Source organism: Nematolebias whitei, chromosome 9 (genome assembly GCF_014905685.2).
Source record: "Nematolebias whitei isolate Nwh7 chromosome 9, NemWhi1, whole genome shotgun sequence".
Classification (NCBI taxonomy): domain Eukaryota; kingdom Metazoa; phylum Chordata; class Actinopteri; order Cyprinodontiformes; family Rivulidae; genus Nematolebias; species Nematolebias whitei.
In genome coordinates, this window is record NC_056506.1 from 40536276 (window position 1) to 40563699 (window position 27424).

Consider the following 27424-nt stretch of genomic DNA (forward strand, 5'->3'; position numbering starts at 1 on the left):
TTATATTTTGTATCTTTTTAAAAAGGTTGCTTCATTTTTACTTTGTTTTTCGTGTTGCGTTTGCAACTTGCAATAACTTTATGTCTAATGAGTACTGAAAGGATCAAACCAAGGTTATACTGAGGCTGAAATAAAACCCAGAAACATGGTAAGAGTGACGCTTTTATTGTGAAGGAAACAGGGGGAATCGTATGGGGAGTGATCTGCGAAGGACAGAACCAGAAGTGAGTATGTAAACGAGAATGTTTCCGAGCTAAGCTTAGAAACAGTTGATCTAAAAATCTAAGGACTGCCGTGGTTTCGTAGGGAACCCAGGTGGAGTGTGGCTGCAGGTGAGAACTTTGTACTGATGGCACTGATGGCAACACAGACTGTGCAGCAAGTGGTGGCGGAGCAAAGACGACTGCGACGTGGAGGCGACCAAGAGGATTCCCGTGAACTCAAAGAAGGTTTTCTGGAACACAGGTAAGCAAGATTAACTATCTAACTTCTCGAGAAAAGAATACAGTTGTATAAATCTATCACCGAGTGACTTTATCAATCCAACGAAAAATGATGACCCAGCTCAGCCTTAAATTTCATGGTAGTGAATCAGCTGACAGATGGTAGAGTTGCCTCAGGAACGCCCACTCTCCACACACTCAGGAAGAAAGATGATTATGACTGTGCAGACAACCCTCCTGACACTTAATTCCTTTTAAACAATTAGAACAATAATTTAACAGCATATTTTACATAAATTCACCCAAATTAACAAAATCTCATACAAGAAACCATATACTAGATGTAAGTAGTGTGGTGTTTCATGTCATTATTTACATTATAAGCTTTTTGTGGGTCCCCTTATGCCATCACTTGTTAGAATTATGGTTTAAAAAAAAAGAAGATCAGAGTTTCGTTCTGTCATATTTTATAAAAAATGAGAAAATAACAAATTAAAGGATTGGGTGCGACAGAATGATGTTATTTTATGACTTTAGCCAACAAGGTGTCATCACAAGGACGTGGCCTGACTCCATATTTAATGCTTTTTCATGCCTCATGTTGAAGTCACTGGGTAACTTTAGAAAAGATAAACGTCATGGTCTGGGTGAAAATACACCCTTTAATGAGATTACCTGCACTTTTTAGGACATTTTTCCTCCTGCGACGAGCTTCCTGATTTTCTGTGTCATTGCTGTGATGTGTCTGACTACAGCTTCATCACCAGCGGAGCACATTCTGCTGCTGTCTGCGACGTCTTCATCAGATGGGTAAAGTCTGTCAGTGATCGTAAAATGTCTCCGACAGGGTTTTCCTGCATGTCAGCTTGTCATATTATGTGACACTAAAGAGGAGTTAGAAGAGATTTGGACACATCAGCTCATAAGAGCCCAAAAGCAATCTGTCTCTAAACATCAGCTGTCCTTCATGAGCTCGTTCCCGTCCTCTGAAGACCACGCTGTCTCCCGAGACGATCATCGGACGTCACCAGGAGCACCCGGCAGTGAAAGATGAAAGAAAAAAACTCTCAGGTTTTTGCTTCTTGGAATTCCCTGTTGGTGATGAGTTCAGTCTTTGTTTGTTCCTTCACCTGTGTGCGTGACGAAACTTCTATAATGAAGTTTTTTTTTTTCCCTAAAATCCCAACTCCTAATCCAGACGGCTTTTGTGATTTTCAAAGGAGAAGCTGTGAAAACAGCAGGGAGTCTTTATTTGTTATCTCAAAGAAAACGTTCCAACGATTCAACCGAAAGTTAAAATCTTTTCCTGTATTTATGTATCCATTCACTGTCTTCTGCTCAGAACAAAGAGGCAACAGGTCCAGGAGGGAAATCAGACTTTACTCTCCTCAGCGACACCCTCCAGCTCCTCCTAAGAGATCCCAAATTGTTCCCAGACCAGAGAGAATAAATACCGTCTGCAGGAAGTTCTGGGTCTGCCACAGGGTCATCTCACAGTGCCAGGAACCCCTCTAGAAGGAGGCAAGCAGGAGGCATCTTAACCAGATGTCCAAACCACCTCAGCTGATTCCTGTTGGTGTGGAGGAGCATCGGTTCTACTCGGAGCTCCTCATGTATGATGGAGCTCCTCTGCAGAGGAAGTAATCTCACTCTTCCGGTCATGAGCCACACCTCGGCAAGTGCAGATGAACCGTAGGCTGATCCAAAAATCAGGAGATTTGATTTTCACATGTGGACGACTCACAAAATCTTGAACTCCTCCGCTTGAGAACCAAGGCCTCAGTTGTGGACTCCACGCCAGAACCTCCGACATTGCACACTGATGGTCATGATCTGAAGACGCCAAGAGAAGCACATCAGCCTCAAAAAGCAGAAGAAACCCTCAGGTTCTGACCTTCCTCTCCACGGTTCCATCTAGAGATCCCATCTATGAGGATTGGAGACCAGGAATAGAGCAGGTGGAGTCCAACCCACAACAGAAACGAGCTCGACTTTGTGCCAAGGATGTGGACACAACACTCACTTTGGTTATACAAGGACAGGACAGGACTCTCTGACGTCACGTGCGCTGCAGAATGGCACTGACGGGAGCTCTGCTTCAACTCGACCATTTTTTATTCTTGTTTTTATTTTAACTTTTTTTGCACCTACAATGCACATCCACGGTACGGGTATGACCGTGACACACTTGTGAAGTTTTGTGTGTCGCTTCCTGCCATCATGCCATTGTGGTTCAGTTCCTGCCCCCCCCAGCCTCGGGCCTAAGCTCTGGCCTGTCATGGCGGCTGTCCATGATCCTCAATCTGCCTGCATGAACCAAACTCTATGGACCTGTTCGGGTCCGTGGGGAAAACCTTGGATGTTCTCTGTCTGCTGGACCCAGTTCTGGAAGACTGTCTTGGAAGGCAGCTGCTGCTGTCGTTATTATCATCAAGCTGCAGACAGGACCTGCTAACGCTGCTAACAAGATCCTCCATCTGCCTGCACATGCAGTACGGACACGTTCAGTTCTGCAGGAAAACCTGGAGACGGTTCTGCTCGTCCTAAGCATTTCATTGCATTGTTGACCTTGTGTTGATTTTGCACATGACAAATAAACCTAACCTAATCTAACCTAACAGGAAAACCTTTAGAAGTGACCCCAGCACCCCAAACTCCTGCAGCACCCCCTCAGAGAATCAAACAAAACACCAGAGAGTCAAACTCCTACGATCACTTTAAAAGTGATGACCTGGTAGAAAACGCCCGCCCAGCAGTTAATTTCCATACTTACTTAAAAACATTCATCTGATTTCTGTATACTGAAAATCTTAAGGATTTCTACTAAAATATGCAAAGTTCTGAATTTTTCATGCTAAAAAAAATCAATTTCTGGTTGTCTATGAAGAGACACCTGCAGCAGCAGCATTTCACGGTCTCATCCTGAGATAACCGATGTCTGGGGGTGTTTCAGGTGGGTTCTGGGTCTTTCAGATATTGTTTTATGCTAAAATAGGCCAACCTACTTCAGGAGGAGCTGCTTTTTTTACTCCACAGATTTCACAGTGGTGTAAAGCTTTAATTAAAGGCAGGAAAAACAAACATTTGGTTGCACATATTTGGTTACTATTACAGGAACCTTATGCAGAATGTAATAAAAAATTGCAAATGATCTACAAGGTGGCAAGAAAAACGCATTATTTCAAAGAATGCTAGTCTTTAATTTTAATATTGAATTATTTTTTATCTGCAGCTGGTTGGAGAACATTTTAATTGCTGTAATTGCCTAAAACGGTCCAGAAATCTCTGCTCAGTAATGCGTTTTAATCAGCGATTATGTTTCGTATGAATGTTGTAATTCCTTTTTTAAAATTTCTCCTGAAGCTTTTGGAACAGAAAGGATGTAAATGAAAAAAAGAGCGAATGGAAGAAATTATGGCAAAGTGTTTTCTAAAAATATACCTCCATATTGTTTCTTAAGATGAAGGAGCAACCGTACAGAATCAGATTTACCTTAAACACACACTCTGCAGTCAGTCTCCTCTCGGGCTCCATTCACGTCAGTTTTTCCTCTTCCTGCCTCGTCTTCACCTCCACCCACACATAATCCACTCTAAATCCCTCCCTTGCCTCTATTTAAAAAAAAAATCTCCCCTTTCAAGGCCCAGAAGGGAAGATAATTTAACTGTGCAACTCGTCTTGTAAGGCAGCAACGCAGTCATTAAGTTTTCAGGAGCTTGCCTTAATGGGCAGTGGAGCAAAGTGACGAGCTACAAGTCAAAAGTCCAACAGTCGATCCGGTCCGACTCTGATCCGTTACGTGTTTTTAACCTGGAGCCTAACCTGAAGTGACTCGTGGACGTGATCCGTGCCGCCTCAGCGAGGGGAAATGTGACGCCAAAGGAAGGCGAGAGAACGTTTGGCATAGACTGAACTGGAGAAAATATGACTTTTCTGGTTTTAGAGCTGAAATATATATAAAATAAACATTATACTATTTCAAACATTTTTCAAACAGAAGAAGAAAGAAGATATTTCGAACTCGAATAAACAGAGGGCTGCTTTAATCGGGTGGGTGGCGTTGTAGATAATGAATGTTGCGTTGAGTGGAAGCGCAGGAGACGTCAATGTGATCTTTCTAAAAGTCAAGTTAATCTTTTATTGTAGCGCAGCCTTCTGAGATCCAACAAACAGGTTAAAGAGATCACTCTGTTAGCAAAATATCTCATGACCCACTAAATAGAATTTAATGAAATTCTCAGGGAGTGAAAAATAGATACACATCTTTCAATCCCAGTCATGATGGCCGCCATAGCTAAGCCACCTTATCAAACACAGATGTGGCTGTAACTTCGTTTTTCAGATATTGAGCTGAAATTCGGTGTGGTAGTAGCTGAGAGTCATCTCCAGCAAGTTACTCTGAGAGTAAAAGGATCGCGCCGAGTCTGTTCTTTAAACTTTGCCAATAACTTTTGGAGTTAACTCTGTCTGTTAGCAAAATATCTCATGAACCACTGGACAGATTCCAATAAAACTTTAGGAAAATAGTAAATGATTGTAGACGGCCACAGCAGCAGAGTTTAGAAAACACAAAAACGGCTCCAACTCAGTCAGTTTTACAGATTTAAGGCTATAATTTGGTTTGTTACTAGCCAAGACTAATTCACAGCACTTACTTCAAGTTCTTCACGTTGCACGTCTTTGCTCGAAAGTTTGGCATTTACTGTTGTTTTTATTTATTTATTTATTAGTTTCATTTTACGACAGCAGCATTGTAACTTGTACCCACTTCTCATAACCACTCTGAGCTAAGATCAGAGTTGTGGTGAGATGGGTTTTAAAGTGTGTCCATCTCTGTCTCTCAGATCCAAAGTGACCAGGAACTGGATCAGACAGAACAGCCTCTCGTAGCGCCGTTTGTTTCAAACTGAATTCATCGACTTTAATCAACGGATGACCATAAAATCTCCTTCACTCGTCCAGGGCTTCCAATGCTCTATCTGTTTATCTAATAGTCGTGATGAAGATATGCAGACGTGTTCACTCAGTGGACACATCACAGTTAGATCTTTTATTTTGTAAAAAAAATAAAAATAAAATCTGCGCCTCCACTTTAACTGACTTTCCAGCATGCAGTGAGGCGCGGAGCGAGAGATGAAGCTGATTTTGTTTCTTTTTTCTTTTTCTTCTTCCCAGCAGACATATGTGATCGCTGCATGTGCTTGTATGAATCTGCAGACATCTATAAAAACAAATCTACACTTTGTACTTTAACAGAGAAATCGTTGCAGTAAAATGACTTAAAGGAGCAGCAAATTAAAGGTTTTAACCAATGAAGTTAAAGAAAAAAAACAGATGAACACATGCTGGAAACATCGTCGTAATAATTTAAATTAGTCCCCAACACGTCGCTCACCTTGCAGGCAAATGTGGCCCAAATGCGTCTCGTATCAAATTTTTTAAAGACGGTTTGAACGTGGCAACACAGATTTTTTTCTAATCCGACCCAGGTCTTTCTCATATGTGATACTAACTTAAATATGATGTTTTCAAAGCGCTCACGTCACATCTCACCTGACTTTTGCATTAAAGAGGTAAGCGTATCGATATGAGTATTAATAATAATCATACCAATCCCGTTCAGTTGGACAACGCAAAATGTAAACACTGGACCAAACAGTCGTGTCAGATTATAATTTAATCGTTCTGATTGCATAACAACTTCATGTTAACATGTGGAGCATCCATATCTCCTTCCATAAACACGGTGTGCTGCGTGTAATGTCATGTCTTCGGCAGTTCGCTTCGGAGCCGTGGACGCTTCACACAGGAGTCTGACGGAGGTTGCATTTAAATTATAATGTGAACGACCAATTGAAAACAAAAAAGAGCATTAAGACCTGCAGTGTGAATGTAGCCATATGGATTTGATCTTATTTTTAGTGTCATCTTCTCCTGATAAATAAAGACTGTGGGTCACAAAAACACTCATCCCCTTGTTATACTTTATATTGTTACTTTACAACATGGGATTAAAAGGAGACCTCAAGAGTTAGTTTGTTCCTGGGGCAGCAGGAGGAATAAATAATAATGCTTAATTTTATTTAACAAACTACTGTATGTGGCTTCTGAAGGAAATGGAGCTTGAAAGCAAAGTTGAGTCAAAAAACATGTACCAGTAACCGCTCCAGTTGCAACTCAGAAAATCCAGTATTTGCCAATGGTTGTGCTCAGTGAGCAAGCTAACTACCATTAGCAGCACAAGCCAATAACACATTCTTCTCCATTTAAACATTGTACCAACTTGTTCATTGTTTATTAACAGAGATTCAGACTGACAAATATTAAACTATAATATCTTCATGCACAAGTCGGCCATATTGGATGTTGAGGAAGGGAACTGGTAAGGAATCTTCAACTTTTGAAGCCAAAAATAAGACTTTTAGAGACATTCCAGTTAATTGTTTCAGATTTGGAGCTCAGAAATTTTGACTTCTGAGTACCAATGGATCGTAGCATGAACGGGCTGCCTGCTGATGGGTTCTTGATGTTGTGATTATCAGTTCATTTTGTAAATTCTTACTAAAAGCATCACCTTTATAGCTCTCTCTCTTGCCTGTTCACCTTTCAGAACCAGTGAGCAACAATGAAACCTTCCTGTGAGTCATAGCATTACAAAATACACAACTTCCAACGTCCAGACTTTTTAGAATCCAATAACACTTCAGTCACCGCCTCCTCACCATCATGAAAACCCTTGAGCATAAATGTTTTTTGTCTGATGTCTGCTTTGAAAAGGCCCTTTTCATTTCTAAATGCAGCTTCAAACCTTAAAGGAAGAACCTTCAACATGATGTCAACTATATTTAAGTGAATGAAAACTCTTTTTAGAGAAAAAACAAAATCTTGAGAATACATTAGAATACATTTTGTTTCGAACTTTAAGCTCAAAACTGAGCTTCATTTAATTCTTAATGAAGGAAATTGGTCTCAAATGTCATATTTCAGCTAAGCAATGAGCTTTATGTCAGAACCCAGTTCTTCAAGCTGCTGTCACTCAGCCACCTGATTCTCGGCCTCTCATACTGTACAGACAACTTTATTTTTATTTTGACTAATTTCAACTACAAAGTAGAAGTGACTGTAAGAGCCCCAACATGATAAAAGCCTTATGAATGACCTGGAGCAGAGCCCCTGAGATCCAACCAAACCTATAAAAAAGGACAACAACGTAATCAGGAGGATCTGTAAATTAAATTTTAAAAAGTTCAAAACAAAAACAGCTGAGCTGGACTTTATTTGTAACAGAAGACATTTCACTTCTCATCCGAGGAGCTTTTTCATTTCAAAAGGACAGAGTGTGGAGTTCGAGTTATAAAGCTGAGGTAAGCTAAATACATATGCAGATTGCCTTATCACTGTTCACAATAGGGGATTGTTAGGGTCGTTAGGGACATTTTTGAATTTATTATAACCTGGATGACTGAGAACTTCACCAGCATATCTGTAAATTACTCACAACCAACAAAAAAACATGAAAATAAATCAGTCAATTGTGACTCATGCTGGGAACATGAGTCACAATGAGGAATTTTTCAATATTGAATTATTATTGTCAAATTCTCCACATTTTTATGGGTCTGGAGTGTTGCCATCTGAAATTTCATATATACTGTACACACACACACACACACACACACATACACACACACACATACATATATACACACACACACACACACACACACACACACACACATATATACACACACACATATACACACACATACATACATACAAACACACAAAATATATATACATACATATATATATCCATACACATATATATACATATATATATATATATATACAGTATATATATATATATACATTCACATATATATATATATATTGTAGTGAACTAGGCCTGAGGTCAAATCCTGACCTTAAGGACCTTATGGGACAGAAACTGTCATTTCATTGATTTGAATCCAGAAATACAGGTTGACCCATCCTGAGACTTTCTTTCTTGAATTAATCAAGTGAAAGAACACTACTTTCGATTATCATTACTATTTTACAAATGTTTGATAATCAAATTGTGTTAGTTCAAACCATTTTTTAAATGTTGAAGTGAACTACTCATTTTTAAATCAACTGTGAAACAGTAATAACGATTTTTAATCCTCATTCAAAGTGGAAATCAAGTTGGAATATGTTACAGAGTAATGATTCAATTTCTTGATCGTCTGTTTGAAATGAGCAAGTTGTGTAAGTTGGTCAAAGTTCAAGTTTCGGTCAACTGCAAGTTTACTGAAAAAGAAATGTCATGTTTAACTTTTACAGCAAGATACTAGAGAATTGACTCCACGAAGTCTGAGTTCTTCATAATATCTTCTGTCTGTTCTTAACCAATCTTAATCTTTTTCCTTGACTTTCAATAACCTCTTACATCACAAAACACACCTCTGTTTTGGTCCATCGACCAATCAGAAACTCCCAAATGAACCGGAAATAGAGCTCTTTAAATGTCGGTACTTCCTAGTTCAACCCAGTTGGAGTCGGGTGGAGAGTTTGCAGCTCCAGTCGTTTGGGAGAACAGAAGTCCATCATGATCCAGAGCTCTTCCGAGTCTTGTGGGGATTATGACATCTTCCACCTCTGAGTGGAACTTCTGAAGGACTCCACTCATGTGAAGTCCACTCGTGAGGTGAACTGTTGTTGATGAAGTCCCGCCACCACTCCAGACGGTTCTCTGCCATCCTACGGAGACGCTGGACCGGTAGCTTAACTGGAGCTCCGCTTCCACTGATTCATCGTCAGAGAGGTAATGAGTCGAGTTCACTACCGAGCGTACCAAGGAAAGCTGGGTCGAATGGAGGGTGCCTTTTCACTCACACACACACCATCTCCCTCCCTCTAAACTTCAATCTTTAAACTCTTCTATCTGCTAGAAATCATTCCAGATATTTTTCAGAAATGTCTGTTGTGAAGTTTTTCAACCATCGCCGTATGGTTAATGTCTGTTGTACTGCTGGAAGTGAGAAAACAATCGCCGTATTGTTTCCTCCTTGTAAAACTTGCTAAATTAGCCATGTTGTTATTTTCAATTTGCCAATTAATGTAAATGTATGATGTTAAAATTTTGATTCTGAAAATAAATGACCACGTTCATTTTGATGGGTCAAAGATAATTAACGTCTCACGTTACATTTTTAATTATTCAATGCACGATATTATCCAGTCCAGAAAAATGAAAGAATCCGTTTAATTTATGAATATATCATACATATGTTCATCTACAATATATATATACATATACTTTTTTTTTAAGGGGAATCCCAAAGATTCACAACACTAAACAATATATAGCCTAAATGGATTTTCTATAGATATGGCAACAGGCATAGAAAAATGATAAATTTTCAAGAAATATAAAAGGATTAGAATTTAAAATACTACTTCTGAAGACTTACCTGTTAGAAAGCTTGGTTTTAAATGTAGATTAGTAAGAATATATGTTATTTAAGTCACCATGATAGCTAGGTAGTGTCTTTATGGACTCAATTTTAACCTCAGTTATGGTAAAAACTAACATTTATCCACATTTTTAGCCCTGCAGCCTGATCTATCCATCCATCCATCACACTCCAAGCGCTAATAAATTATGCAAGGTCTCTGTTTAAAACTTTGGCATGCAACATTGCAAACATGCATCCTTCAAGCATGAATTTAAAGTGATTGCTGCTCACAAAGACACTGAACTTGAGCTCAACAAATGGTTTGTCGTCTCCAAAGTCTGTAAACCGTCCAAACATCCATTCAGCAGCTGACAGAACTGAGCAGGCACTGACAAGATGCTGCAGCGGAGCTCAAACTAACCACGAAGAATTTGAGGCCCGCTAAGTACGCAGGTGTTTACATCTTCTCCAGCTCCAGAATCTTCACTCCAGGATTATCTTGTCAATTACCCTCCTTTACATGGTTTTATTAAAAATGATGAGAGGAAAATAATCTTGTAGCTCATTCAAACGTGGGAAAAGAACAGACCTCAAAGACGATTCTGTTATAATATTCATGAGTCTATAAGAAGCTCAAAGCCTTTACAAGAAGAGGCAGAACTGGCATCAGAGGCTCGTTCAAAGCCTCAAAAAGAAACAACATTCAAAACAGCCTTTTAGTCAAGACAGGGGGGAGAGGGGGCTGAATTTATAAAGGCATGATTATTGTTGCAGATATTAGTCTTAGCATGGAATGCATATCACCCGCCGCCTTTCACACCAGAGTTAAATGTTCACACTGCAGGCAAAAGAGGCACAAATAAGGTTTTTTTTTTTTTTGCCCCTATGCGACCCTAATCTGATTTTGTTATGACAGACTGCACATGGCAAATCCAATTTTTTCAAATCCGACCCAGCTCTTTTTCATATGTGGTACTGAATTAGATACATACCTGATGTTTTTCAAAACGGCTGCAGTCTGAACGATCACGTTGCATTTCATCTGACTCATGTCACTATAAGGTGAAGGTAGGCGGATTGATCCAAGTAATAATATAATGATACCCTCCCAGTGCGGTTTAAATCTTGGGACTCGGCATGTCTTCGGCTACAGAACTAACGTCCAGTTGCTTCGTCTTTGTTCTTTTAAAGTCCCGTGTCCTGGATGACTGAGAATCTACAGCAACATATGATACATGCATTGGTGTTGGTTGGATAATATTGATACTACCGTGGTGTTATTGATTCTACAGTTAGATTTTACCTGCAGTACATCACTCCCATTCTAAAAATACAACGCAGTGCCGAAGTATCCGTCAAGAGGTAAGCTCAAATATAAACACTGGACCAAACAATCATGTCAGATAATTATTTAATCGTTTCACGATAACTTCAGTGTTAAGTTTCTTATGTCTGGTAGAACCCATGTGCAGTCAGGACTCAGAGAACTCAGGATTTAAAGTATAACATATATATTTAATACAGAAAAAAAAAAGCTGATGTGCAGCAAACACATGAACTTACGGAGGGAGGCAGAAACAGGACGCATACATGATAATGCCCAGACAACAAAGAACACAGAGACGCAGACTTAAACAGCTCTCGCTTGTAAATGAGTCCTCGTGGCTCAATGAGATTAACCTGTATAAATAAAGGTCGAATAAATGAATGAATGGATATAGGGACGATAATGACAGACAATGACAAACACCTGGGGCAAAACACTCAGAAACAGGTGGGAACTGTAGGAGCTAGGACAGACCACAAGAGGGAGACACACCAAGGAACACGGATCCTCGCATTCAGAATCACACATGCTAACATGTGAAACATCCATATTTACATCCCTAAACTCGGCATGCTGCGTGTGACGCCACGTTTTCTTCTGTGCATATGGGTCGCCTCGAAACTGGAAATGGTTTACACTGGATCCGACAGAGGTCGCTTTTTTTTTTATGTATAAAATTAACGACCGTGCAAAACAAATGGATCTGTGCAAAAAATCAGGATTGAGCATTAAGACCTGCAGTGTGAACATAGCATCTTGCAGTCCTAGCTATTTTAGTTCAACCTTGAAAGTAATGTTATGTGCAATTTTGTGCAATATTATAAAATCACCTGTTCACACTTTAAATACATGCTGTGAATGACTGTCAGATACTACCAAACAAAATTTTAGCTTGATTGCTGTCAAATTCACTGAGTTATACACATTTCGGTGTTCAACGATTATTTCCTGACAGTTTCAATCAACATTGATACAATAAACATGTACTCAGAGTACGTGTTGGGGATGACCTTCAACTACTACCACACCAAACTTTATCTCAACAACTGTATTTTTGACCCAGGTATCAGCATGTCTGTGTTTGATAAGGACAGTTGGCTGCTGCCGCCATCTTGATTTGGGTTGACACCAAAGGGTAATCAGTTGTAAAAGTACATCCAGTGGTTACTATCAGAAAGTTTGATCAAATCTGTCCTCTGGGTCAGGGGATATTTTGCTAACATCCATCCATCCATTTTCTTCCGCTTATCCGGGGTCGGGTCGTGGGGGTAGCAGCCTAAGTAGGGAGGCCCAGACTTCCCTCTCCCCAGCCACTTGGGCCAGCTCTTCTGGAGAAATCCCGAGGTGTTCCCAGGCCAGCCGAGAAATATAGTCTCTCCAGCGTGTCCTGGGTCTTCCTCTGGGCCTCCTTCCGGTGGGACGTGTCCGGAACACCTCACCAGGGAGGCGTCTAGGAGGCATCCTAAACAGATGCCCGAGCCACCTCACCTGGCTCCTCTCGACGTGGAGAAGCAGCGGCTCTACTCTGAGTCCCTCCCGGATGATCGAGCTTCTCACCCTGTCTCTAAGGGAGAGCCCAGACACCCTGCGGAGAAAACTCATTTCGGCCGCTTGTATCCGAGATCTCATTCTTTCGGTCACAACCCAAAGCTCGAGACCATAGATGAGGGTAGGGTAGGATTTTGCCAACAGTATAAAGACATATATTTTATAGCTAAAAATTGTCTTCATGCTCCCGTGGATCAGTGATTTCTCGTCTTCGTCTGCATTTCATTTTATCTCTAATATCCATCCATCAAATAATAATAATAATCTAATAATCTAATAAAATTTATTTTTTAAGACAGTGCCGTGAGCTCCTGACAGTGATGGTTTTCTTTCTTTGACTAGTCTACAGCGTCCTTCTGTGCTGCAACGGTTCCAAGTTTAAGTGATTCGTGATTCGCTTTGGTTCTCCTCACATTGACTGTCAGAGGCTGAATCCTTGGGAGATAAAGATGCGAGGAACCGGTGAAAGTAATCATTTTAGCACTTCCTGTCTCTCGCTCTGATCTCTCCTCACTGACTGGAGTGCTTGTATGAAAAGAAGAAGAAGAAAAATCAGGCGAGAGCTGCTCAAACACGCTGACAGATACAGTGAAGGATGCATTCAGGCCGCACACTCTCCACTGCTGAGACGTTGCACTGCAGCATTTTAGCTTCAGTGACGAACAGAGACAACAAACTTCAGCTGCCGCCAACAACAAACAGACTGCTCATGTGCGTCTTTATAGACGAAAACCTACGTGTCGACTTATTGTGCAGAAGGGAAGAAAAAAGTCAGTTTACGGGACAAAATTCTGGATCTAAAATAAAACAGTTTCTTATTTTGCATCAATTCTTCAACCAACAAAATCACTATGACAAAAAAATTGATTTAAACCGATTGAAGTTCATACAAATGTATGTTTCATGTTTCTCCTGCTTAAAGAGCTGAAAGTTTGCAGTTTTCAAAATGTGTGTTTTTCTGGACTGGAAATGAACTGGGAATGCAAGTGAACCTTAATGTTTTTGCTGCATGATATCCAAGTGTGTAGGAGTTACATGGTGTAAGAAGGAGAAGTAGTTTGGGGGGTTTTCTTGCTTGTCTGAGGCGGTGCAGTGTGACAAGTCTTGGCAAGCGAAGGAAGACATTTTATCCACCACCAGGTGCAGTGGCGGAGCCAGGCAGTGGCCAGTGGTGGCCTTGGCCATCATAGATTAATATTTGGCCACCTCAATTATTTGAGAAAAATGGTACTTATAAGTAAAGCCCGACCAATATGGAAATAAATATATATATATATATATATATATATATATATATATATATATATATACTAAAATAAACTACTACTTACTAACTGTACTACTATTCCTACTTCGCGTTTTTTCACTTGTCGATAAATGAATGAGGGACAACTGTATTGCTTTCTGCTTCAGCTGTGATGAAAGTGGCCATGACTTGAAAGTAGTCTGTATTCTCCCTCTGCTGACTACATTGTACAGTTACGTCTTTTGCAAGTAGACGCGGCTCATTCTCAGCATTTTAGGGGTAAAAATTTGAAGTGTTTGTACCAGCACATTATGGGAGAATTATCACAGATATCAATGTCCCCAAACCCATATATCAGCCTAAAATATCAGCCCTACCAAGACATCAGGTGGGATCTACTTATAAGCAATATAAAAACCAGAATAAAAACCAGAATCCCACCCCAATCATTTTCTCAAATGAAATTGACAGATTGAGCAAATGATTGGGCCTGTTTACATAAATGTATGGTGGTGGCCTTCTTGGATTTTGATGTGGCAACCCAACTTTTGACCTTCTTGACCTTTCTTAGGCCAAGATGCAGCCACACACTAAAATGGAAGTCGGCGCCCCACTTATTTTTTAAGTTATAAAGCTCACAACAGATGGATGGAGAGAGGGAATTTCCAATTTCACGTGTGTTTGTTCTTTCCAATTTGTCCGATGTGGACAAAAACCAGGAACAAACCGAAGAGCTGCTTGTATTTTAAAACATGATTTGAATAAATGTTACTACTTTGTATTTTATTAAAGAAAAATTCAAGGACTCCTTGGAGAAATATGCATTAACCAGTGTCTTTCATGCCAGTTTTAGACTAAGCTCATTTTGTGTTTAGCTGTTTTGATCAAACCTTGAAATTGACGTATAATAAATTAACACAAACTTGTGTAATATGAAGAAATGTGAAAGTGCATGTTGTGGATAACTATCAGCTACTACCACACAAAATTTTAGCTCTACATCTGTAAAAACAACGAAGTTATAGTCATTTGTGTGTTTGCTGATGCTCATTAGCTGTGGCAGCCATCTTGATTTGGACTGTCTCCCAAAGGTAATCAGTTGTAAATCCAATGATTATTTCCTGAACGTTTCATGAAAATATTTAGGTTAATGAGAAATTTTGCTAACAGAGAGATTCACGCTCACATATAAAGACAAGGACAAAAACTTTATTGCCCGCCTCTGCTTTTCAACAGCAGGGGACAATTATGATTGAAATAAGTGCTGCAACATTTGGCAGATAAACTAGAAATTTAATCCTCTTCAGAGATTAACTTGTCAAAAGGAAAATTTATTTTTATACTTTTTGAGAACACTACTGGATAATAATACATCTTTTTGAATGTGTTTTTTCATATGTAAATTGCTCATTTTGAATTTTTAAACAGTGAAGAACAAAACGTCCTGAAAACATTATGAGACATAAAAAGAGAGTTTCAAACGCAGACTTGTGAAGTCCTCAGAATTTTGTAAAAGAGAGTGTGTAAATATTTTACCACCTAAAATATTAATTGTATTTAACTGTAATAAAAGAATGAAGAATTTAGCCTCCAGACAACAAAAGAGTAGGAAATTCAAAGAATTTGAACAAATCTCTTGAAAACCAGACCTGAATGGTTCAGGTTCAGGTCCATGTGCAGATCTGAGGTAAAAACTGGCTCAAACAAAAAACAAAACTATAAAACATTCATCAGTATCAGAGAGCACAACCCACTAATCCAAATACAGCACCAACTTACAGGCCTGGCATTCTTGAAAAAATGCTTATCACTCACCATCGCAGGCTGAAGGTTGTAAAATAAAAGTCACTAGTGCTGACGATTGTATTCATACCTATTTAAAAAGAGCAAATTGAGCTGATGCCTCATCAGCTGCAGAGATGAAATATAAAATTAGTGTTTTTAAGTTTTAAAACTGTGCTGCATCTTCTTCTGGTTTAAGAATCAGACAAAACTGGGTGGGAAAACTGAAATGTTGTTATTTAGGAGAGCATGACTGAACATGAGACTTTGGATTCAGCCTTCCAGTTCTTTTTTTTTTCAACCTTTATTTATACAGGTTAGTTCCCATTGAGCCTCGAGGACTCATTTACAAGAGAGACCTGCTTCAGACAGACAAAAGTAGATAAGGAAAAGAGAAACATGAGGGGAGTGGAGGTAAAAAAAACAACAACAAAAAACATATCTTGCACTATGTCCTAGCCGGGGCACAGTGTGAAAGTTCCATAGTCCTGATAAGAGATGGTACAGTGTCTATCAGCTGTCTCAGTTCTGATACAGGTCCCCGGATGTCATCGGGAAAGGAGCAAGTGGGGGGGAGCAGAGCAGAGCTTCTTGTTCATATAACCTCCAGGAGAAATTTGAGATAGTTGGTTTATTCAAGGCCAAGAGGGGAAGCCAGATTCAGAAAACAATAATTGTTTTGGGACAGGCCAACTCTGCTTGATTTTTTTGTCTACGTTCATAGTTCTGCTGGCACATCTCAATGGTGACTCTAAATGTCAAATTTTGTGGTCAATCCACCGGACGACCACGAAATCTGCTGCAAGATCTGCTGCAGATTTCTTCTTCAGTGACTTCAGAGTCCAAACCATTCAGGAGATGAAGAAAGAAGTTGGGGACGGGCTAATGTCTTCTTTTACCTCTTCATCTCCAGACAACTTCAACTTCCCATCATGCTGCATTCACTGCACTGCAAAAGTAGGAAATCCAAACTCTTCAGCTAAAATGTTTTATTTTTAAGAGAGAAATAATCTAATAATGCTGTGCTAGTAGTGTCATGATCCTTGACATGATGACATGAAAACATGACTTCTTGTTAGTGCTTCTTAGATTTTTTTTTTATATCACAGGTAAAAGTTAGACATTTACAGTTGTCCCTGAATGCAACAACAGCTACAAAGCTCAACTTTGGCATGGTAGTAGCTGAGAGTTATACCCAACACATACTCTCTGAATGCTAAAACGACTAGCAATGTCTTGCCATATTGCAAGAGGATGTGTACAACGTTTAGAAGGTTTGACCAAAGCAACTTAAACTCGTTTTTTTTCTCAGCTGAAGATGCTTTTAGTCTAAAACTCTGGCATGAACGTTGAGTGATGTGCATTCCTTTAAGTAATGCCAGACTATTAACAAGTATTTATGTTTTTGTTTGTTATTTTACAGATATTAAAGTGAAAACTTTTTTTACAAGGTTCTTTGGCCTTTTTATCCAGGTAAAAGTTAGTTTGTTGTCTTGTTGTCCTCTTTTAGAAAACTACCAACACCAACAGTTCCACATGCCATACATCGACAAATTATTATACAGCATTACAGCAATCTAAAGCCATAGCCCAGACAATCACAGTCCTGTGTAACATCTTATATTCTTGGCCTCAGTCTTGAAGCTGGGTGATGAAATGTGTAAAGGACAATCCATCTAGTGATGATGCATACATGTATCAAGTTTCATTAAATTATCTTGAGTGGATCAGAAGTTATGGTCTGGACAAGCATAGACCTTACTTAATTTGACCTTGATTTGTGACCTTGACCTTGAAGCTGGGGTGATGAAATGTGTACATGACAATCCAACTAGTGATGATGCTTAAGTGTATCAAGTTTTGTTAAATTATCTGGAACAGATCAGAAGTTAGTGATGGGTCAAGAAAAAGTTTACAGACTTGCAGATACCTTAATTTGTCCTCATTCCACGAGTATATAAAAAGCATAAAGATTTATAAATGTGCATCTTTAAACGTAGCGTCAGCTTTTATCATTGGCAGTACAAATTCTAGTTTCCTGACCATCTGTTAAAAACGAGAAGCATCATTATCACAAAAAGAAGAAACGCCACAAAATGATAAGCCTGATTGAAAAAAGATGAATTTAGAACATGGAGGGCAGAGTGAAAATGCAACAGGGATGAATTAAACATGATTGCAGAACATAAAGAATTGAACGTGGGCAAATAATGAAACTCAGACCATAAAAAGAGATAGCAGAAGGTGGCTGCGTAATTATAATGCCACCAATGGCCTTTGTAATGGCACTTTCTTACCCTTATTCATTTTTCCCAACCATAAATTACTCAACTAATACCCCAAACAGCCGCAGCTATTGCTGAATCAGTCAAAGACCCCAATTAGCAATTAGCAGCTTAATGAATAGGAGTCCTTGCAGGGCTATTCTGCTCCCGACCCAGAGGAATGTAATCACTCCTGCAGGACGTGTACAGTAATAACAGACCATCAGCAGAGGAAACAGAGAAACATGAATATAATGAGCAACCTGCCTCTCAGCTCTGGAGCAGCTGTTTACTGTGTACAGGAGTTCACTGCGGATCCTAACCAGGAACAATGACCATCGAGGCTATTCTTTCTTTGTCTGTCAGTTCTCACTTCCCATCACCTTCTGTAATACCTGTCTGAGTGGGAACTGAAGAAGGAAAAGGACGAAGAGAGTGGCATAAAAGGAGACGAGTTTGAAGTCAGCTTCAAAAAAAAAAAAAAGACAATTTCAACGCCAATCATCTTCAAGGAGCTTAAAACCGGGCCTCAGAGCAGAATATCAAAGATTGGAAACCACAGGCGTACATGATGCGGTAGGTAGCCTATAAATTATTACTGCCACGCCGTCCTTTTGCTTTTAAATTACCGCTCTGTCATCCTGTTATCATTTCTATATTTTTCATACATTTAATGAAGCAGCTTTTTTTACCCACACACATAAAGCAACACAAAGGTTCTGTGTGGAGAATACACTCCTATTTCCATCACTTTCATCCCCCGTCCACCTCACCCAACCCCCCTGCTGGGAAAAAATTATGGAGGCTCCTCTGAAGCATGAAGACTGAGGGCAGACGATCACTCGCCAAAAACTGGCTGCGCCATAATCGGATTGGAGGAACCTAAAGCCCCGGAGATAAAACACCAACGTGACCCACGCACACATACACACACAGGGTGAAATGGGATGAAGTCATATCTCTGGAAGACGTTTTATCTCGCGTCCAACAATAATAGAAGGGCTGATTATCTGTGAAATCAAAGGGCTCTCACTGAAACCCAAAGCTTGAGGTCAGTTTGTGTGTTTTGTGGCGGCTCGGCTCTTTGTGCAGTGTCTTTGTTTCGTCGAAGAAGGGCTTTCAGGAGTAACATTTTGTTTTTATGTGTCTGGCTTCTCCTTTTGCATCACCCTGTTGCCTTCTGAGCATTCGTAAAAGTTATATTTCTGATTCTTTTGAAGATTTCCCCGCTGCTTTTACACTGAGGAAAACACTTGAAATAAAGGATTACTCCCATGTCTTTGCATCGTTGTAGGGAATGAGGCAGAAAAAGAAGACTCCACCTGCCGTGGCAGTGGGGCATTCCACAGGTTTGCTCGAGGGAACTCGCGGCGTGCTTTCTCATATCTCTTGGCGCGGACGTATTTCTTCATTTCCCTAATTCCCCTTTTGTGTGACTGCCAAATATAGCTTCTGCTTCACCACTCTAAAGTAACTGGGTCGTTGGCGTTGTGATTAATTAGCCGATAACTAAATAAATTTGCTTCGTGGCACCAGCAGGCTGCAGACTTAGACGTCGCATCTCTGATTTGAAGCTTGAAAGGTCAGAGGTGAAGCTTGCCAAAAGGAATGATCGAACGCCGGCAAAAATCTGCCCGAAGGCTGAGCTGGCTGTGTGGGGAACGCGACTAAGAGCTGATTGTAATTTAATTTCAGGAACAATTTGCATCTTAGATGGGAAAATGGGCCCCGGCCCACATGCTGTTGCATATTACAGACCCACGATGTTCTTGGTTTAAAGTACAAAACAGATTTTGGAGGCACAGCGACAGCAGGGTGGATAAAAGCTGTGACACAAACACTAAATATTATTCATTTTCATGCAAATCCACACCCAGTAAAATGAAGCCAATAAAAAAAGAACAAAAACTCCAAGGCAAGCAGGCGTGTTTTTTTATTTTTCTCCAAATGGTCCACTGGCTTCCAAGCTTCTATATTTGTTCACAAAGATTTTATGACCTCCCAATGGAAAACAAACACATTAAACACACTACATACATTCAATTTGTAAAGCTCAAGGTGTTTGTTTGTTTTGAAGCTTTGTGAGTTTATAAGAATCCTTTGTACAATTTATGTGCACCATCATAAAAAATTGAATGTTAGATGTCACCACGTTCCACTGAACTTGGTTGTTTAAATTTTAAAAAGTTATTAAAGTTTTGTTCTCACCGATTAATTAGATTTTGTAAAAATTGTACAGCAAGTCTAAAAATAAGCCCAAACTTCTCAAATATGGAAACCACCAGGGGACAATCTTTATATTGTCAAAAACAAAATACAGAAAGTTAAGTTGGATTTATTTAACATTATTTTGTTGCTTTATAATATCTTATTACTGCTTCAGTACAACAAAACCTGCCTTCTTTGACTGTTAAATATGAACAAAAGTCATCCCATTCAACATGACAATAATGTCCTTGAAGGAAGTTTTAAACTAAAATCATCTCGTGGTTTTGAGGTTGGTTAGACCTGAGAGTGCAGACTGATGAGAGGAGCTCAAAAACCAACAAAAAACTTAATTTAAAAAACAAAATGCTGACATGACAGTAAAACTTACACAACACAAGGAGCAGTAAAACGAGGCACAAAGAAGCAAAGGGAAGACTGGCTGTGGCACAGGAATCAATAATGATCAACTGGGGAGTGAGGTGAAGCAGAGGAACTAAAAGCACTGGGGCTGATGAGGGAAGTGGCTGCAGCTGTGACAGGTGAAACAGGGAGCAGGTGTAGATGGGTGTGGCAGGCTGTCTGAAAATATATGGACTTCAGGAGATTGGCTGAACAAAAACTGAAACAAAACAAGGACCCACAGGAACATAAAACCGAAAACTAAACCAAAAATGTACAACAAAATACACAGATTCTGACACTTATCATGAGAAAGGTTAGAGTTGTAGCAATTTTGGTTGTTGTAAATTATTGTATGTTAATTTTAGCTCAGTTTCTGTAAATTACCAGTTATTAACATGTTTGTATTGGCTGAATTGCAGTACATTCAATTCAATTCAATTCAAAAATACTTTCTTAATCCCAAAGGGAAATTAAATGTTGTGTAACTCATTATCCTCATTTCATTAAGTGATGTTATAGATACTGATGCCTGGAGGCAGGAAGGATCACTTGTAAAGGTCCGTCCCACAGTGGATCTGAAGAAAATGGCAGCAGATGCTGTCCGATCTATCCACCCAGGCTTGGCTGGCCTCTCGGTTCACCCGGGCTTCAGGATCACCCGAACCCCGGGAAGAACTCCTTCCTGAGCAATGGCCACTCCTCCCAGCAGCCTGCCTAGCTCCTCGTCACTGCGGACAGCCAGCTGCAGGTGTCAGGGGATGATCCCAGTCCTTGATGTCATGAGCAATGTTTCCTGCCAGTTCCAGAATCTCAGTGGTTGAGGCACTCGAGCACAGCCAGCAGGGAGATGAGAATGCATCTATGGCGCCTCCTTTTTCAACTCATTTGACATTTGGGGCTGTAGTTGAGATATTATTGGAGCTTTTGAGATGTTAATCAGTTGTTAAAAAAACACCTTCTTGTTATAGTTATGCATAACAACAAATGTCCAAAAGTAAAAAAGTTTCAGTAAAAATCCTTCCAGCTGCACAGCATCCGATACCAGAGGAAACAATCATCCAAAAAAGGTGGTTTAACGTCCAGAAAAAGAGGAATTAAAGTTTCCAAAAGCAAAATCTCAGCATGAATGCCGCAGAGCTACTCCAACAAGCAGCCACCCCAAGCGGCGCAATTCTCAGATGAAGCTGTAGCGACAGAAAATTCATTAAAACCCATCCAGTGATTCATGAGATATTTTGCTAAACCTAGACAAACAAACCCACGCAATTACAAAAAAAGGCAAAAACAAAACTTTAGCCTTTGACCGTGGGTGACAACATTATAATTCACACATCGCCCAAATAGATTGATCCACAGTTCAGTCTGAGCACTGCTTTATGGTACTTTTGAACCCAAACCAAATACATTCATCTGTAATAGGTGTTGGGAATGTTTGACTCTAACAGATGTAAACCTAAAACCCAAGACAATAAAGCCATTTGTACAGGTCCTCAGTGTGTATTTTATGAATAAAAATATATATTTTCATACAGCTAAAAGCTTGAAAAAAAAATGACTCAAATAGGAAAAATTGCTACGTCTGTTGGGGACTAAACAATAAGAAAGGAAACTAACATGTTATTCATGTTAAGTACAACATGTTAAGTATATTATAGTACATTAGTACATATTATAGTACATTATATGCATGTTAAGTACAACAGTTTCACTCCTCCTTATTCGAAGTTTCTCAATAGTTGCTCAAAAAAGCCCATTATCGCTTGTTTCAGCCCCCCCAGTGAGCCAAACATGACCCTCCTACAGGTTGTGCTCGTTCATCACAATGAGAAATTAAATACTTTAAAACTGTTTAGGTTGTATTTTGTGGGGCATATTATTTTGTTTATTGGCATGAAAGAGAAGAGAAATGAGAATAAACAATCTGTTCTGCCTTTTGATCGACTGCCAAGGTTTTATCAGTAATACTGGCCCAGAGTTTAGACACCAGTTTGTTTCATATTCATATAATTTAACTTGCAGTGGAAAGTTCTGGATGACTTCAGGGAGTCAAACTTAAAGGCCATCAAATACTCGAAAAATGATTCTACAGCTGACAAATTTCAATATTAGGTGATTATGTTTTTAAGCAACTTTTTCTTTCTTTAATCTCCTCAGAAGAATTGCCACAGCTCTTTTCTCTTTTTGCTTAGCGAGTCGAAACAAATTGAACTTATTGTTAAAATTCAAATGAGAATTTGTTTTTTCTCCTCAGAGCAAAAAAGAAAGTTTCCACTTTCATTTTAAAACAGTTTTTTTCCACCACTGCTTTTGTCCTTCGCAAAAGAATCCAAATATTCCTAAAATAATCCTTTAATTCAAGGTTTTACTGTATTTTATCACATTTTTGGTAAAGGCCTTTATACAACAATAAATAAAAGGTAAATCATGATGTTTGCTTGTGTCTGTGTTCATGCGTTTGTTAGCAAAATATTTCATGAACCACTGAACAGATTGTCCATAATTTAATCAGTTTGACAGATATTGACCTAAACTTTGGTGTAGAAGCTGAGTCATTTAAAACACATTGCTACTCATTGTGATAAATTTTTCCTTAAAGCACCATTTTTTTTTCAACCCTGTTTGTCTGTTAGCAAAATAAGTAGAACCACTAGACGGCTTTTAATAAAGGTTTTAAGAAATAATCATTTGTTGTGCCTCTATAACTGATTAACCTTTGGAGTCATTTAAATTTAAGATCACAGCTCAGGCCTGTTAGCAAACACAAAAATGGTTATAAGAGTCATTCAGAACATATAAGCTTTGGCCAAAACAAACTCCATCATGTCTCAGGATGAGAAGATTTTAGCCTAAATCTCTGTAGCCTGTGAAGCAGCAGATGAAATGTATTCCTTTAAGGATTGCAAAGTTTAATATTTATTCATGATATATCTCTAACACTTTGCCGTGTGTGTTCTTTTTGCTCTTGTATGATTTTGACCGGCGTTGATTGGTGTTTCACACCAAGGGAGGACATATATTCTCACAATTTAACTCAAAGATATTTCATCTTTTAATAAAATGTAAATTGAGGATTTTATTTTTCTTCCCAGCATTTTAAAACCTCGTTTGAACCCCAATCCGAAGCAGCGTAATCTTTCTGTTTCTTATCTGGGGTGAAACCTCATTCCTGGCTTCGTGAATGGATGGCTGCTAGGAAGACGTAAAACGTGCACGGTGGACGAGGGCACGGGGTTAGTGACTATAACCACTCCAGACTTTCAGCTCTCTCCAGCTGCTGGAGTAATGAAGTGCTGGCAGCTGGCCCCGGTGCTGAAATCAACCTCCCATCTCTTTGAACGGAGAATAAAAGAGCAGCAGAGATACCGATGCTGCGAGGCGAACTGAGAGGATCAGGTGCACGACTACAGGCACATAATAAACACACAGGTCCGTCCTGAAGAGTGCGTCCCTCAACTCTCATAAAGGTCTGAGTACAGGATCTAAATTAGGCCTTGCATTCTTAGAAGAAGTGCATGTCGCCCTCCAGGACAGGTTTTCAACCAGGATCATCTTCTGACAAGTTAAACTGTTCTGAAAATACTGAACCTTGAAAACAATATTTCCATCTCATGAGATATTATATCTTGTGCGACCCGTCAGTGTCTGGAGTATGTGCTGTGCATAACTCTCAGCTACTACCAAATTGTAGATTAGTATCTAAATGGACTGAGTTGTATCCATTTTTGTGTTTGCTGAGTTTGCCTGTTGCGGCCATCTTGAATTGGTTAGACTCTAAAGGCTCTTACATATTTGGCAAGACGTAAGACATCTGTTCTCCCTGACGCAGTTGTTCAAGAGCACACTTTATACTCATAGAGAAACTGCAGCGAGAACGCCTTCCCACTGCAGCACACGTCATGCGCAAACAGAAACAACAACGGCACGGTCCTCAAAGTGGATATTTATTTTCTGTTGATGATGTAGGTGTTGAAGGAGGAATATCTGGTTTTCTGTTGTAAACCAAGGAAAAGCCCTATAGTTTGTAAACTTGTCACAAAGAGACACATCTTTTCCAACAGACGGTGCGGGAACATATTTCTACATTGTCCTCCACGACAGCACAGCCACAAAGAGTCTCCACCATGTGTCTCCACAACGTCTCCTCTGGGCACAAAAAAAGTCTAATCTCCTACAACGAGTATAAATTTTGCTGTAAATGCAGTAAAGATGGCTGAATTTCCAACAGCCTTGGCCAGCTGCTCCTCAGCGGTGCAGTTGAAGCTAAAAAAAAAGGAAGCATTGGCCACTCTTCTGCATGAACACAGCCATGGAGTTCTGACCAATCACACAATATTGGCGGATTCCCTGAGAGAAAAAAGTTCTGCCAGCAAATTGTGAACAGAACCAGTTCTTGAGGGAAGAAGAACAAAAAGACGCAACTTTCATCACTCAATCACATCAGCAAGAAGACATTTTGGTGTTTATGGCGTATAAATCCATAATAAAAAGGTAATCAGTTTTAGATACTGTACACTGTATATACAAATGGTTACTTTCTGAGTTTCATCTTTTAAGATATTTTTCTCTACTAGACACAGTGTCAAGCTTTTAAACAAAGCTCAATGTTTTGGAGGCAATGCTTAACTTCTACCATGCCACGCATTAGCTCAATAATCATAAAATTGATTGAGTTATACTTATTTTTGTGTTTTTATTGTCAGTTGGCTGCAGCGGCCATCTCAAATTGGGTTGACACCAAAATGTGTTGTATCTTCCTCAGACTCAATTTCGTCCAGTGGTTCATAACATATTTATCTCAGACAAATACAGACAAAACTTTGTCGCCTCTTTTGGGAGATAATATTAATTATACTAAGGAGCAGAGGGTGTTTCCTGGTGTGTAACGTAACAGATCTGTTGCATGTGTGCAAAACACCTACATACGCTTTCTTTCTACTCGCCTGAGTCCTTCATCAGATTTGCCTCGTTGCTTATCTCCCACACGCAGGGACATAAAAGAGACGAGACGAAAGCTGCTCTCTGAATCTGTTCTCTGACCTGCAGAATGATTCTCGGCTGTATTTTATTGGACAGACTCCGTGGTGTGCGGATTTAAAGCATCTGCTCAAGGGAGTCAGTGATCATCTCGGCCCACGAGGACGTGCATCAACTGGACAGTGACAGATTATGAGCCGGACTTCATTCCTTCCCTCTCCCATTCCTGAGCTTCTGCTTCCTCCCCTCCTCTTCACCCCCAGAGAGAGATAAGTGATGTTTGTGTAGCAGCATATTTCATGCTTCACTCCCCCCCAACCTGTTCTCTGACCTGCACAGTCTGAAGGCAGGAGAAGCTGTCACATATCCCTGGCTGCACACATCTCTCTCCGGAGCCTGACTGAAACGAAAACAAAACTTTCGACCGAAGATTTTAAGAAGGGGATCCCAGTAGCCATTTTAAACGATATCAAATACATATAGATGATTCTCCTGAATTGTATCAAATGGTGTGGTTTGAAAGAGTTTACACTGGTTGATTTCCAGATTTGTTGATATGCAGATCTGAAATACAGATCTGCACTCAATGTAAACAAAGAATACAGTTGATTGATCTACATTAGGCTAGTTGTAGTCTGTGCAAGTGAACAAATATGTGATCTGAGATGGGAAAATGTGCCACAATGCAGATTCTTTTTATATCGAGTTATTATTTTCAAAATCTTTGTCTCAAAAGATTCAAAATTATATGTAGTTTGGTCATTTTTCGCCTGGCCTGGCAACATGGTAGTCGTGTTTACAAGAGTGCTGATTAAAGAACTTGACTTTATTGGTGTGGAATGATGTCATCAGGACATCCAGCTTTGCATTTAAAAATGGCAATCACACCAGACATTATATGGAGGGATTTCCAGGCACTCTGGCAATTGGCAGAGAAAAATGGTAAATTCTAAAGGAAAGTAAAAGGATAATATCTTCTGAAGACATACTTGTAAGACTACTTTTATTTAAAGGTAGATTAGGAAATGTATATGCTATTTTAGCTACCGGGATCACAGCATAGTGTTGTTGTGGATTCACTTTTACACAATTTTTGGTTACAGCAAAAATGTACAGATTTTTTTTTACATTTATGGCACTGCAGCCTGTGCTTAGATGATGGATGGATGGATGGATGGATCACATTCGACGTCAAACAAGTGTCTTGGAAAGGAGTTTAATTGGAGTGAATTTGTGAAAACACAAAAGAGAAGAGAAAAACAACACAGCTGGCAGGAATAATTATCGTTAGACAAGTTTACCGTTTGACAAACTTTTAGTTACTTCTGCTCTTTTCTTAGGTAAACTAACACAAATTTTGCTTACAAATTTTTAAGTTAAAGTCACATGTAACAAAAATATTGGGTAGATTAAGTTTAGTGCTGTATAAATTATTTAGTCCAGTCTTCGTGACTTTGCAACAAATTCCTTTGAGTTTTTTTACCTAATACTTTGCTTAAAATCCCTAATTTGTGGAATATGAACTACTAAAAACTATTAATTTAAAACAACTCAAACTCTGAGCGTTAATTAAGTGATAATGACAACTTGAGTTGGTGCTAGCTGGCGCTAACCTCTGTTAGCTCACCTAGCTAGAACCAACTAATGTTTTAGAAAACAAAACTCCAAGACTCGTGCAAATTAAAGTGAATAACAATATCAGCCAGGTTAATTGCTTTCTTACAACTAACTTTTATCATTATACTTTTACTTATTACATCCAAGGTCCGGTCAGGTTGGATTTGGTGAAC

At 39.4% G+C, this 27424-nt stretch overlaps 1 protein-coding gene across 1 annotated transcript in view; it reads right to left on the bottom strand.

Annotated features, from left to right (window-relative positions):
* Positions 1-27424, bottom strand: part of LOC119414719 (RNA-binding Raly-like protein) — a 68137-nt gene that overhangs the window by 40244 nt on the left and 469 nt on the right. The window lies entirely within an intron of this gene.